The following is a 12,312-nucleotide window of genomic DNA, read 5'->3' on the forward strand; positions in this document are numbered from 1 at the left end:
ACATACACAAACACACACACAAAAATGTGCAATTTAACTCTGTGAACCCTGGTGCCATTAGCACACAATAAAAGTTGTTTTCTACGGATGGATCGTATTTTACCAGGGTGGCACCAGCAGTTTATAGGTTAAACAAAATGGCCTCATGCCAGTCGAAGCACTTATTTTGCAACAAAAATTGAAACAAGTCTTTCCACTACATCAACTTGGTTTTTTGAGAAGATTCGATTTTTTTTGTCGTTGTTTGAATCAACGTATTGTTATATATTAGTCTGATTTTACACTGGTCGTCTTTATATTTCACTTTTTTTTTTTTAAGTTCTTGTTTTTTTGGAGAGGATTAATGTAAAAAAGATTTAGAGATCTGTTTCTAAAGCTACAGGGTTTAAAATAAAAAAAAAAAATAAAATGAGTGACAATACTTGATGTTTCTTGAGAGATAAATTTAATAATAATAATAAAAAAAAAGAAAGCCACAGGCCTGTAAATTTTATTTGTAAAAAGCATTTCTATTTTTATACAAAATTTTTACTGCCTCAGAAATAATGGAAGTTATTTATTGCCTATTGTTAACTTATTGGGTACCTAAAGAGCAGCTCTCTATGCTAGCTAGATCCTTTGAAGTAGTCTCTAGAGTAATTGTGCCAAGAATGGGCGCTTTTTCACTGTTGAACCCTACACCTTTTACAGTTCATGCTTTTATCCTCTTGTTTGTATTTGTCTGGTTATTTTGTCCGTAGTTTCCATTACCTAGTTTAAAGTTCGGTTGTCTGACCTTTTATTTCCCTCCCTCCCTCCCTCCCTCCCCGTACTTTTCTGTTACATTTGTAGAAACTGGTTCTTTCCTCTCTTTTCTCCCCAAAGAGGAATCCATTCTCTCTGATTCCTTTCAGATGGATTCTTTTGGGGTTCCATTGTGCTCTTGTTGACAAGTATTGTAAGTTAATGCAAATTACGCGAACGGCTCATAGACTCTACTGATAAAAGATTTGCATTAGTTTTCTCCTGCACCCATAAAAGTGATTTTGTTTGTGCTGCATAGATTCTATGTAACTTGTTTTCCTCTTCCTTGTTTTTTCCCTAGACATCTCCATGCCCGTTAGCCCATCGTTTGCCTAGCATGTCCCTGTGGCATCGTCCCGTCATTGTTTCTGATGTCTTTCTGACCTCACATCATATTTGGTTCTCCTACTGACCTTTGATCTAGTTTGACCTTTGAAATTTGCATGTGACCTCATCTAGCTATGAATTCTGGGAAGTCAATGTGAAAAAACATTGCTGCATTCATGCAAGACTGAAATTTATTATTAGATAAATTAACGATAGGATTTAAAAACAACCTGTGGCAAAATGTTTTTTCTTTCTTTCCTTTTTTCTTTTTTTCTTCTTTTTGTTTTTTTTTTTCCTTTGTTGTTTTTTTGTTTGTTTGTTCGTTTGGGTTTTTGTTTTGTTTTGTTTTGTTTTGGATTTTATTTTTTCATTTCGTAAAAAAAAAATAAAAATAAAAATAAAAAAAAAAAACAGACTTGAAAGTATTATACAGGGATTGGCATTCTGCCTGGTCACTGGTGACAATAGCAATATGTGTCCAGAGGCACAGAATGTTGGTTTCTAACAGACTACTTCCAAAACAGTTTGAGAAATAAAACTGTCTGATTTTAAGTCTCTAGAGGTCTGTAATAGTTTTTACATTTTTCAGGCAGTGTAAAGTTTTTTGATAAGGCCATTTTAGGTGGCTCACTTTCTCATTAAAGTATATATATAGAACCACTTTTTGTAGATTAGTATAAGAAAATATTTACCCTGTTTTAGGGCAAATGCTACCTACTTGTGTCACCTTTTGCTGAACTGACTCACAGTTAGACAATCCATGGTTTAATGCACATGAAATTACCTATATTTTATACTGTTTCAATGTACAGAAGAAAGGTTACTGTAAAATGTGTTACGTTGGTGCTTCTGTGAATTAAGTTGTGGTTTCATCATGAGTCTTATGGTCTTAAGTGTTCTATGTTTATAAAAGACAAGTTTAAAATTGGTTTACTTGAACAACAAGAACAAAAACAAGATTCAAAATAAAAAAAAAAACCACAAAAAAAAAAGTTGTTTGCTTAAAAAAAAAAATTAATTTCCTGTGAAAAATGAACAAATATTCCAGAATAAGTTCGTGTTGGCTTGTGACGCATTGATGTCATTTTTTTATCGTGAACAATTTAGACGTGTTTGTGTTCAGCAAAATGTGATCGGTTTTTCTTTTAAAGAAAAAAAAATCAGTGAAACTATAGTGCCAAATTCCAAAGGTACTTTCTTCCTAGAGCTTCAGTGTGTTTCTTGTGTGAAGTAATTTGATAACATGGGTATTTTATTATGTGTTTTGTATAAATCCCTAATATTTAAAGAAAAAAGAGGTTAAAAAGTTTGTTAACTTGCTATCCTGTGGTCTTGTTGCCTGAAATTGTTATTGTTTGTTATTTCTCTTTGATGTTTTTTGTAAAACATTGTATAAGTGCCCATGTTTCACTTTTTTAACCACTCTGCACACATCAATGCTGTGAAAGCAAACCTCACTATGTATTTTCTTCATATTGTATGGAAACCTCTAAGGTGAGAAAGTTTTGAACTTTTAACCCTTTCCACCCAGAGCTGTCTTGAGTGTTAATACCTTTTATACATTCACCATTTTGCTGTTTATTTTTATATATATATCTATATCTATAAATATATATATACTTAGTTTTTTGTGGTTTATTTAATACATGGTTGAAATCAGAACAATGCACAGGGCAGATCTGAAGGACAAAAATATTTTACTGCTGTCTAAATTTCTTCTGTGTCTATTACTAAAATTATTTAAAACAGTAATTAACTTGTGGTTTTCCTTTTTAGATTTTGGGGATTTTTGTCTTTTCTTAAAGAGCTTTTAATATGCTGCTGGAATATGCTATTCAGTATTAATAAAAGAAAAGAAAAAGAAAACAATTCTTTAATTATCTATTATGTGAGCCACTCCCCAACGGGAGTGGTAAATCCACCATTTGAAATCCTTGAGGAGAAAAAGAAAAAGAAAATCCTATTTTTGTAATTTAAATAAATGAACTTTTGCTTAAATCAGATGCACTAGATCTTCCTGGGTGAAAATTCAGTGTGCACTGCAGTTAAACTACTTTTTATGGATAAAGTTTACATACGCTGTAATGTTTGGTGTTATCTGCCATTATTTGTGACGGCAATATCTTGGCTTACTCCTGCAGACACTCGTATAGAGAGGAGTAACTTTACTCGTACAAGTAGTCCATGGCAACACATTTGTGACTGATGTGGGTGTTTGCTGGAGGAAGCTCTGTGTAAGGAACCAGAAAAGAGATGCTGGTAGCCCTTTTCACTGCCTTGTAAGTCCGATTAGATCGCATTTCTACCGCACAAGTAGTGACCAACAACCCAATTTGGTTTTTTGCTACCGATATAGAGAATTCATTGCTAACCCAATGCGTGTGAGCAGCAGTACCTGCTACCGATGATAAAAGTGCCATATTTCTTCCTATTTCTATCCGATTATATTTGAAGCCACCTAAAAATTGAAAACGAAGCCCTATATGAACAACATCAGCTGGTGCACTCTTGTCTCTCATCCCCAACTTAAATGCTTCTTTATGTAGAGCCCTGGGATGGAAAGGACTAGCCTCTAGTGATGCAAAAAAGTTTCCTTCTTATAGCACATGCACTTATAAATAAATGATCTATACTTTTCTCACATGTTTTTACTACTGCTGGGGCCTTCCTACACCCTTTGAGGGCTATTTTGTACTACTTGCAGCAATTTTGCGTATTCGAAGTATCATCTCATGTACGTTATATTATATATATGTACATATATATATAATATGAGATCGTCATTTGGATTGCTTAGACTGTTTCACTAATTTTTCTCATTGTACACACCGTATAAATTTCCAAAGCTTTTTTAGATGCCCTAGTGTGTTCTTGCGGGTTTACCAGTCCAGTTAGAGCGGTGATGCCTTTGGTCCTCAAGCAGCGCGACTTGGCATCGGGCTGCCCTGAATTATGTTACACGGGACATTGGCTTTGCAGTGGGAGAGGAGGAATGTTTCTGTACTTGCAGGCAACCGAGATGGGTCATTGCTGAGAAAAGCGTCCATCTTTAAAAAAATTAATCAAATCAAACACAAAACGAAAAACCCAAACATACACCTTTCTGGAGACAAATTACCTACCAGTTCTCTTTCAAAATATTGAAAGGAAAAAGCTGCAAGGGTGCAAGGGCCTAATAAGAGAGGAAGAAAAACAAGGGAAATTGCTTTACAAAATTCTAATCAGAGACTAGACTAGTTGCTTTTTCAAACAAATTAGCTAATTGCAATGAAATGGCAGTCCTCAAAGGAGTAACAAGTTCATCTTTCTTTCACCATAGGGGTTACAGTTCCTTGGCTTGTGCTACTCTGGAATCATTTTACTGTTTCTGTTTTTATTATCTTAAGTGCTAATTAACAAAAGGAAAAAATATCCTGTAGTTTCATTACCTTTTTGGATAATGTCATACAAAAAAAAAAAAAAAAAGAAAAAACAAACAAAAAAAAAGAACCTATGTACTTGTGTTTTTTTTGTGCTGTGAGAATTGTTGTTTGTAGATTAATAATACTATCATTTTGTTTAGAATTACAAACTAGTTTTTAAGTATTGTCTGAGAAAAGCCAAAGTTAATGCAATCTAGTGGAAACTGTAAGACCATTTGAGTATTGTTTCTGTTTTATTGATGCATTTGGATTTTGTTGTTTGATGGAATTTGAGCCAAAAAAAGAAAAAAGAAAAAAAAGAAAAAAAAAGCAGGCTTTCCTATTTCTACAACTTGATTGTACTTATGCATTTTGTACCAGTGGAACTTTTTATACTGGAGATTAAAAAACAAATGGAAATTTTTGTGGCTTACTCTCGTGGGCCCCCTCGATCACGACTGATTTTCAAGTTTGATTTCCGGACGGTAGAAAGAGAGTTGGTTTTGTTTCGAGAACTCAAAACTTTGGCTTGATTTCTTTTTTTCCCTTTGCTTATATCTAGTGTTTAGAATTTTGTCTTAACAAAAGCGGTAAGTTTCACTTTTTATTCTGTATCGTGCAGTTACACAATAAGGTAATTAGAATTAGGAGTACTCGGTCACTTTGCGTGGATAAATGTATTAGTTAAAACGTTAGGGGTTTGCTTTTTTGCTGTTTAGATCAGAGTTTTTTCTGATTCTTCTGTCCTCATTGTGAACATAACCGTGTAGTTGAAACAGTCAGACTTATTTTTGTAACGTATGTTATTGTGTGATGCAGTTTTTTGCTTCTGTCTCCAATATTAAACCATTTTCCTAATACTTGTCTCTCTACTTTGTGTGTTGTATTGTTGGTGGTCATTCTGTGTTGGTAATACATCTACACACCTCACCGTTTCACGTGCCTGTTTTGTTTTTTTTTTCTCTATTTGTTGGTTGTGTACAAAAGATACAGTCGATTCCACCTAAGTGAATATCTGATTGGGGGGCAAAAGAGGATTTGTACATTTTAGACATGTTATGGTTTCTTTGACTCTATTTTTCTCTCTCTTCCTCCCCCTAGTCATGCCTTATCACTTGGATTATCTATCCGAGCAGGAAGCATGTTAAATGAGTTTCCTGCAAAGTCATATTGAAGGTAGCTTTTGTGAGCCTTCTAACTGCAAAAGCTTCTGCACACAAACACACAGAAGCCACGCGAAAAGATTTATTTCTCTTTTTTTTTACTGTGACGTTTCAGTCAGTCTGGGAAATGCAGATTATGGAGATCGATTCTTCCTAGATGTTAAAAACAAAATACTCTGCCACTACTTCGCAGAAGCACATGAAACATTCAAGAAAAGGAGGATACAGCCTTGGGATTTCTTCCAAACTGCACAGTAATCTGATGGCATATGGTGTTAGTCAAACTCTCCTTAGAAACTAATCACTCCTTAACTAGGGCCGTGAGAGCCTGCAAAAGCCTACCAGGTGATCGAGCTTGTTATGTGCAGTTATACATGTAATAATTACAAAAATAACATAAAATCCAAGTGAGCACAGGAAGACTTTCTATTAAAGCCAACAGAATTTAAAAAAAATATATAAAAATTTAAAAAAAAAGATGGAAAAAAAAAATCCCCCTATTGTTAAAACGGGTGATATTTTTGCTGTGGGCTTACAAAGCGGATCATTCTCAGCATTGGCTAATAGTATTACACAAATCTCAAAAGGGACAAAAGAAATACAATAGCGCTTTTTTTCTCCTTATTTTTTACAGTTGACTTTTAGCTTTTCTGCTCTCCCCCAGCCGGTGTCTACCACGGTGAAATAAAAGCTGCGAAAGAAAAATCTCTGTTGTTCTGGTTTACAAAACGTCTCTCTTGTCTCCTCTGATCACAGATACAAAGCTTACAATTTGGAGAGAGGGGGAAAAATAAAAATAAACCAAAACCAACCAAATCAAACCAAACCAAACCCAAGGAGGAGAGGGCAGCACTGGCGAGTGCTCTCTGGAATTCAAGCCATATGCCCCCGTCCCTTTCCTTTGTCCCACTTTCCGTGATGCTCAGGAATCGAAGACCACTTAAAAGTGCTCTTATGAGACCCAAACGACGCTCTTCCCTCTTGTCTCCTCTGCCCTGGTCTTTCTGGCACTCTGGCTTGGGCTCACGCTCGCAGACACACACACCTCACGTAACATCTGCCGAGGTCATGGCGCTCCGGGTGTTTCCGTGTGATGTCAGCAGTGACGCTGGCTCCTGCGTTTGGAAGAGTTTTGACATTTTCTGGTGGCTCATGAGTTGGCCTAGTTGTTATTACTCAATATTTTTTTCAACTTCTTCTTTCTTTTCGCTTTTATGTTTCCATGAAAGGCAAATAAGTGATGAGTCTGGAGTCCCAAACAAGATCAAATGTCGTCTTGCAGGGCCTCTTGTCAGAGGTCCAAGCAACTCTTAAGTTTAATCTAAAACCACAGAGGCCCTGTAGTGGACTAGCCCAGGCAGGAAAGTAGAAACCAACCATCAGACTATATCCTGGGTCTTTGACACCTCTAGAGTTTATGGTCCTGATTTGGATAATTTTGCCACCAGTGGATTCAGTGGAGTAAGTGTTGCCTTGCATGAATGATGAATCAGAATTGGTCTCTGGGGCTTTTAGGTTGCTGTGGAATTTTTCTTTTTGTTTTTCTTTTTTTTTCTTTTCTCAAAACTCGGTCTTAGGAAAGAAACTAGAGCTTTGTGAAGGGTCTTTTCTTCCCAAAATACAACTGAGAAAAAAAGACTTATACTGCAGTTGAGTTTCTTTTTCTTCTCTCAGGGCTGAAAGATACAGGTTTGTCTTTTTTTTTTTTTTTTTTGCCTTTTTTTTTTTAATTTCAACAATGGGAAAAATGGGTTCCTTAAAGCAATGCAGCTGAACAGTTTGTCCTGCTTAAATGCATGCTTTTAATTTCAATTATGTAAGGCACCTTGCAGTGTTAGCAAAATGTCTCTTTGTTAGCTATATGTGTATCGCCATGGGAAATTACCAAACTGTCACAAGACTTGCTGATTAAAGAATAGCCTGCCAGAGTGTGTGTGCCTTTGCCCAGTGTGACTCTTAGGTATTAGGCTAAGGAAAACAGTTTAACAAAATGTAGTGTGAATCATTCCTGATAAGTGAATAAAGCATTGTGACCAAGCAATCAGGTTATTCACTTATCAGGAATCGACTGTACTGATAGTTTGCCTGATTGTTTTCGTTCCTCATCTCTGTTGTAGTTTCACTACTTTGCTGTGTTCTGTTTTTTCTCTCATGCTCTTAGCAAAATCACTGGGAATATCCCTTTGTGTGATCATGAAACGTGCTACTGAGTAACAAATAAAAAAATTAAAATATAAAAATGATATCTTAACAAAATCTATGCACTTGCTATCAGGAACACAATACTGGATGTGTCTTATATATATTGAACTATAATAGTATTCGATTTCTTAAATAAAGCTTAAGAAAGGATTCTGTTGTCTGTAAAATTTTATGAGCATTAAATGGAAAAAAAAATGTTTCTAGGGTTGGACGCTTTTTGTTATATGAAATCTTGCACAGTCTTTAACCATGCCCAGGCAAATGTTATATAATTTGCTTGATATTTCATTAATAACAGAGACCTTGAAAATTAGGCTTACTGAAATGTGTAGGGAGGAAAAGTCTTAACATTCAGTGACTCGCAGCAAAAGATACTAAAATGAAGAGATCTCTATCTTTTTCTGTATTGGCAAACTCAAACGTGCTTGCTTTTGCACCGAAACTAAGAAACAGCTAAAATATGTGAATCAGAAAATGTAATGAAACAATACTATATTTCTTCCACAAATAATTACATACTTCTTTTGGGTATGTGACTTTCTTCCTCCTGATTCTAGACAGATTTATAATAAAAAAAAATGAAACCCTGTTTGCTCAAAATCACAGATTCAAGACTGGAGGTCAAAGCATCTCTTTGCAGCCGATGTGTGGTTTACTGTACATTTCCTGTATCTGAGCCTTCTCTTAGGAGAACATTTTCACATTCAAAACCCATGAATTAAATGGGAATCAAATAGCTAAAACTGTTGAGTACACTGAAAAATGTATTCCTTCAATGGCTGTACATTTGCCACAAAATTGTAAGTTTTGAACAAACAGATTTTTATGGAAATACGCGTACTTCTTATATTTACTAAACTTTCAATAATGTCAGCCTTTGGCAGAAAGATCCAGGAGAGTGGTGGGGGCTGCTTTCTTTTTTTCTTTTGAACTGCATTACTGCCTCACTTTTCATATGCCATTATATTATCTGAAAAGAAAAAAAAAAATAATTAAATTGTGGAAATCTTATCTGCTGCTTGTATCATTCTCCTCTATTCATACATATTTAACAAATGTTATTGAGCTCAACATGCAACGGCCGGGTTTGTTAGACTTGTAAAACCAAAACTCTGCTCCCCTAGAGAGGCCATGGAGGGGATTGACTTTGGCGGGCAGCAGGATGGTCCTGTCCGTCCCACATTGCACAGAGCTCAGGTGGTGTAACACAAATATTAAGTAATAGCAACGATTAGCTCATATTTGTATTCCCTCTGACTTGTCTCATTAGCAGACTTTCTTTTTTTTTTCCATGAAAAGGAGCTGGAAAGTTTCGCAGTCATTTTCTGAATCATTCGCCCCTGTTGATAACCTAATTGATTTATATGAATGCTAATATTTCCCTCTCACACATTTATATCTATCAGCTAAATCAGCAGTAAAGTAAACTCATCTGGGATACATTCCTATATCAATTAGCAAGGATATATGCTCCAAAGCACCATTAACATTAATGGGAGCGTGCTCCTTAGCATAAACAATTGACGATAGGTCTGGTGGACTTTATTTCATAAACAAAGAAGCATTTGAATCTTAAAGAGTTGTTTCCTCAAGACGGTACTTCAGGGAGCGATGTCCCAGCCTCCCCGGGCTGCTCTGGGGACATCTCACTCACAGGACGTGCATAAATTGTTGAGTTCCCAGAGAAAGGAGACAGCGTCGGTTTGGAAAGTGGGCCAGCTTCTGGTACAAAGTTTTGCTGGCGTTTTCCCTTCTGAATAAAACCCGCCCAAGAACACACCAGGCAAAATTTTCAGCATTACCCTTTAACTCATAGCTTGAAAATTTTACTCCTGGCTTAGCCACGCTGCGTGATGCCACAGGGTGGAGACCACAGAGGTGTTGGAAGGAGGGATTTGGGAGATGAAGTCCTGTGGGAAAGCAAGCAGCAGGTTTATCAGCTCCCTGAACTGTCGGTTTCACAGCTCCATGCCTTTGAGCAGTGAGTTAGACAGGACCAATAAATCACCAAGTCTCACCTTTCACAACATAGTTTTCCCCTCAACCCATGCTTGATTGAGTCAACAAATATGTAATCAAAAGGTTTCAGCCTTAATCTGGAGCCACTGGGTGCTGGGGTGACAGTCCCACCACTTCCCCCAGGTGCTCGATCTCTTGGATCTCTGCCTGTGCTTCTGCAGATGTTTTCTCTGTTGGTTCTGGCTCTGCTCAGTTTGGCTACATAAAAGAACCCTTTTTATTTTTCCCCTTCTCTTTTTTTTCCTGACATCCTCTCCTAATTTGGGGTACCAAAGCTGGACGTATATTTTCAAACAAGAACTATAGTGTCACGCCATGCCGAAATTTAAAGTTTCATCCCTACTCCTCTGAATTACACAGTCAGATATTGCATCATTCTTTGCAAAGAATAACACACATAAGCCATAAAACACCATACTGGCAGAATTATTTTGAGTCGCTTCTTTAGTATTCCTAAATCCCTCTCAGATGTGTTGCGCTCCAGGTTCCCACATGTGTGGTCTGCTTGCCTGTTCTAGGCTTGAACGCTTGTTTACAACCGTACTAAGAGCACTTGTCTCCTAGTCCTCTTCATTATTTTCCAATGTTGTCAGCAGTTTTAATATTTATTTCCAAGTTATTAGTGGAAATATGCAATGATGGCATTCAGACCTATTACTGATCCCTGCAGAAGTCCTCTAAAAAAATACTCTCCTACAGTGACTCCCCTTTGACAGCTTCTTTGTTGACACGTCAGCCAGTCCTGCATCCATTTTATGTGCCTTGTATTGATAGCGTAGAATGATAATTTTTTAATCAGGATTTGCTGTACTGTCAAACATAGAAAAGTCAGAGTATATTCCATATTTACAATTACTTTTATCAGCCAAAACCTACAATCACATCAAAGAACGAAATCGAGTTTGACAACCTTCCCTCCCTAAAAAGCATTTTGATTGGCATTAATTGCTTATCACTTTTTTTTTTTTTAATATCTTCTACCCCTTTATACCCATAACAACATTTCCATTATTTTGCCAAACTGATGTCAAACTAACCTAACACAAGCTGGGTCATCCTGCTTGCCTTTTATGAATGTGAGCATGAGAACGGCGTGTTCCCCATTGCCTGGGATACTGCTGGTGTGCTTGAAGAGTCCTAAAGATTGGTACCAATGGATCAGCTCAACTGTCCCACTCCTGGTCCAAAATGCCCAGGGATACCTGCTTGGAAATATTGTGTCTTTAACAGCAATGGTAGCTAACTAGACTGTTACAGAGTTGGACCAGAAACCGTTTTATCCTTCTCCTGACACATAGGTATGTGAAAGAAGAGAATTTTTGACATTTCCTCTTTTTCTGCAGCATGACTAGCAGTTTGCCCATCTCCATAAGCCTAAGATCAATCTAAGAATGAAGATACTTAAATAAATTTTAGCAGTTGTTTTGCCCTTCTCACCCAGGTAGAGTTGACCACGTAGTGGGGAACCATGGGGTAATGTAAATTTACTTATAAGTCAATAGGAAGCATGGGTGAACATAAAATATTTTTTCATTCAATCGTCCTCCTCTGAATAGATACAGCCACTCATCTTTGATGTACGTGTGAGTTAAAGCCCTGTGGCTCTGAAACGGACAATGCAGAAGAGTCTACTGACTCTTCTGGGGAGTGGGGGATACCTGGATGCACAGGACCTGTTAGAGAAGAGAGGTCATTTGGAAATTGGAAGAAACCTGTTTTAGTCAAACTGCCCTGACACCACCATCAGTTTAGATCAAAATGCATAAGTAGCAGCAATAATGGAGGAAGGTGATTTGTTGCTTTATGTAACAGCATAGGCACAGCTCCTGTTTCAGGCCACAGATCCCTGATCGTGTTGCTTGGGTGTAGACGTAAAGGTGCTGAGATACCAATGTATCTGCTCAACCTCAGCCCAGCACCCCTCAAAGAAAACGTGTGCCACTGCTTAACCCTGTAGACATCTCTGCTAGTTGTAGTAACATAAATTCATCCTGGAGACAAGTGTTCCCGCCTAAAGCAGCATGCCTAAGACCAGGGAGTGAAGGAGCTGTCTGGAGGTGCTGTGGACTTTCCATTGGCTGTAAAAGGAGAACAGGAGCAGGATTCAGTTTTCTTAGTAAAGACATCACTCCCAAGTATCACTCCCAGTGCCCGAGAATGCTCTGCTTAACCACTAGGTGCAACCACTGCAACAGAAGGGCACAGGTCTCCTCTAGGTCCTTTGTCGTGTCTGCCAGCCCCATGTGAGTGTCTCAAACTACTCTAGGCATCTCAGTTGGCACTAGGCAGCTCTGTTTAGGCAATTCATTCAAGCTTAGACAACTTGGAGATCCAGGTAGAGATGTTTCCAGGTGCAGCAAGAGTTTTAGCTCCCATGGCGGGCAATTCAGACTGCTCAGCAGAGTTATTCTGCTTGC

General features: G+C 37.4%; 1 protein-coding gene across 9 annotated transcripts in view; it reads left to right on the plus strand.

The window, feature by feature from the left end:
• CELF2 (CUGBP Elav-like family member 2) overlaps positions 1 to 8,026 on the plus strand; it is a 380,150-nt gene extending 372,124 nt beyond the window's left edge. For all 9 annotated transcript variants that reach the window (XM_082046820.1, XM_082046821.1, XM_082046822.1 and 6 more), the window contains one exon: positions 1,085 to 8,026. The gene's annotated coding sequence lies outside the window, so the exon portion shown is untranslated. The remainder of the gene's footprint in view (positions 1 to 1,084) is intronic.
• The last annotated feature ends 4,286 nt before the right edge of the window (positions 8,027 to 12,312 follow it).

Source organism: Streptopelia decaocto (genome assembly GCF_964273445.1).
Source record: "Streptopelia decaocto genome assembly, chromosome: 1".
Classification (NCBI taxonomy): Eukaryota; Metazoa; Chordata; class Aves; order Columbiformes; family Columbidae; genus Streptopelia; species Streptopelia decaocto.